At 43.8% G+C, this 3,213-nt stretch overlaps 1 protein-coding gene across 2 annotated transcripts in view; it reads right to left on the bottom strand.

The window, feature by feature from the left end:
• The window catches only part of cd2ap (CD2-associated protein), a 90,714-nt gene that overhangs the window by 75,064 nt on the left and 12,437 nt on the right, over positions 1-3,213 (bottom strand). The window lies entirely within an intron of this gene.

Here is a 3,213-nt window from a genome sequence, read left to right as displayed (position 1 = left end):
AAAAAATAATCTTAAAAAAAAAAAAAAAATTTTACTTTTTTAATTAATGCATTTTTAAATAACCATATATTCGTAACGGTAATGGCCTTAAAATCCTTTATTGGTTGAGCTCTATTTCCCAACAAAGCATGGTTAGCTAGCAAGCCGGACTTGGTTAGAAAGGTAAATGTAAATGTGCTGTATTTATATAGCGCTTTTCCAGTCTTAACAACTGCTCAAAGCGCTTTTACATCTACAGGAGACATCCACCATTCACACACATTCATACACTGTGGCCGGGGCTGCCGTACAAGGTGCCACCTGCTCATCAGATACACACTCACACACATTCACACTCCGATGCGCAGCACCGGGGGCAACTCGGGGTTCAGTGTCTTGCCCAAGGACACTTCGACAATGACTGCAGGGGCGGGGATCAAACCACCAACCTTCCGATTGGCAGGCAACCGCTCTACCACTGAGCCACAGCCGCCCAAGGTGCTCCCAAATGCTGAACAAGACCTTTTTAGCAACCAATAGGCTCCAATAAACTTGGATGAAGTGAAAACACACAGTGAGAGGCTCAATCATTTCAGGCAAAAACATGGACAACACCCCAAAAGAAGTTTTTTGATGTACACAGTAGTCATGTTTCCACCAACACGTTTTTATCCAAATTAAGTGATACTAAGGAAAAATGCCTTATGTAAACAGTAAAATTCGATTGAATATCAACTCATGAGGAAATATGTTCCGTCTCATCGGATTTTCTCTTGATTGATATACGGCTTTTGTGATAAACGCTGATGGAAACGTTATTTGCCAAATAAATAATACATTTTTGGTCGCGCCCAGTATTTCCTCTCTGTCTGCACACATGGCGGGCGTCAAATAAGCCAGATGGAAATGGACGGACGAGGAATGTGTTTTCGATTTTTAGTTTTTGTTAAAAGGCGAGCAGCTGCATTTTGGACTAACTGTACGCAATGTAAGATTTCTGTTGTAGACCCATGTACAATGAATAACAATAGTCCATAAACTGAAATCACCAACAATAAGAAGACGATCATATTTTACCATCACCGCCAGAAACTCGGCAAAGTAAGTAATAAAATCCTTGTTGAACTTCGGAGGGCGATATACAACCACGCGCAACACAGTAAAAGGATTATTGAACTCAAAAAGTTGCAGTTTAAAGCAAGCGAAGATGTCACTGGGAGTCTGTCGGCAGTGGAAAGTGGATCTAAATACAGCCGCTAGACCTCCACCCCTCCCAGTGGTCCGTGGGGAGCTGAGAATGTACAGTCGGGAGGAAGACGTTCTGAGAAAGGGCTAGACTCACCAGCGTGGAGCCAGGTTTCCATCTAGATCATAAAATCCAATTCTTGAGGGAAGAAGAAGTCCTTGAGCAGGAAGGTCTTGTTTGCTAGTGATCTAGCGTTGATCAGGGCCTTGCGAAGGACAAGCTCCCCGCTGGCTGATGATGAAGCATTGCCTAGTTCTTGTGGTTCACGCCGCCTCCACAAGCCCGCGTCCGCAGGGGTACGGGAGCCTCGATCAATGGGAAGCAGACATCACTTTGAGCGGGAGTAATATGCCGGATCCACCGGCCTCTAACGTCCGGTGAGTAGACAGCGGAGCGACGGTACCATCCATCGCACCAGGATTGATCGCATTGGTGGGCATCAGGTAGGCTTTGGATCTCACAAGTACACCTCCTCGCTTTCTTACTAGAATAGGCACTGGGTAAGCACCAGGCCTATAGGTTTCCTGGATAAGAAGGGAGGGAGATTTGAAGCTTGGTCTCCCAGATTGTGTTTTGGAAGCAACGATTCCACCGAGGCTCGGATGTTGAGAAGAGCTTGGCGATCATACACAAATAAGGCCGAGGCATCTCGGTAGCATACAGAGAGACAAAACAACAGCAAAGAAAACACTGAGCAGACAATATGCCGCACACACTGGCGCCATCTTTTCTATGTGAACACAAATACAAACTGCACAACTGCCCTATTAACTTCCATTGTAGCTTGTTTTGCCACTACCAACTACAGCGATCTTGCTTACTAAAGATCTCAGAGGGATCTGAGAAAAGCTTAACCATCGTCCTAGTAAACCTAGTGAACCGTGTTGTTTTTCCGACGGCTGCAGTTACGTCCCAGTGTTGGAATCCTCTACAGTGAAATTTAATCAAACTTTACACCGTTTGGCGGTTGGCATTTTAAATGTATTTAAGCCAGCTAATAGCTAACAGTAGGCTAACATTAATTGCTGCCAAGGGTAACGCTAGTAGCTTCACGTGCAGCGATGCTTCTGTTGTCTGTAACGTCTGTTTCAGAGCATCAGAGAGAACCGCAGGCGTTCAAGGGACCGTGAAATGAGGCACCAAAATCTGTGTTGCTATACGGTCCAGTAGACAGCGGTCGTTAAGGCACCGGTGCCGTATTAGCACTGGGTCTCTGTACCCAACCCTATCCTCTGATTGATCAACATACAATCCTTTTTACAGTCGTCAAAAACAACATCATAGGCCCAGGGCAGCCACAACCACGCTGCAAGAGCTGTTCTGTTACCCTGCCATAAATGGAGAAATAGGTCATGAAGCTAAGAGCCAAAAGCACTACGGCCAAAAGCGCATTGACCAAACGGTGTGCCGCCACGCAAATGATGTCAAACGCCTGTGCACGAATAAGATGATACTAAACCCAACCAAATGAAGAGATGGTGCTGGGTGTCCTGCATCACCCCCCTGGAGTCCTCTGGCAACAGTGTCAGGACATTTCATCAACATCTTGAAAATATGACATTATTAAATTAGTTCCCTGGAGTAATCATACAACAATCATTTGCATAATATCAGATGAACACTCTGGACAATAATGAGTGTCTGAAAACGTAATTTCTGCTCTGGGTAAGAGGTTTGATATGTTCTACGTTGATACTGAGCAGTGAACTAGTATCATCAGTCCTCAAATCTTAACCTATGCTTTACTTTGCACGGGGCATGATTATAGGCCAAGTTGAAATTTTGATTTGTGTTAAAATGACTGCACTAAGAAAAATAATGGAGAAGGGAACAGAGTTCAAGACTCGTTTCATCACTTATCCAACAGGTTTTAGGCAACATCTACAAGACAAAACAGAAAGTTCAGTTTCCTTTGACCTAGTACTTCTAGACAAAAATGACTAATTCTAATATATATATATATATATATATATATATATATATATATA

Source organism: Etheostoma spectabile, unplaced genomic scaffold (assembly GCF_008692095.1).
Source record: "Etheostoma spectabile isolate EspeVRDwgs_2016 unplaced genomic scaffold, UIUC_Espe_1.0 scaffold362, whole genome shotgun sequence".
In the NCBI taxonomy this organism is placed as follows: domain Eukaryota; kingdom Metazoa; phylum Chordata; class Actinopteri; order Perciformes; family Percidae; genus Etheostoma; species Etheostoma spectabile.
The sequence above is the reverse complement of the archived record's forward strand: the minus strand, read 5'-3'. Positions and strand labels throughout refer to the sequence as shown.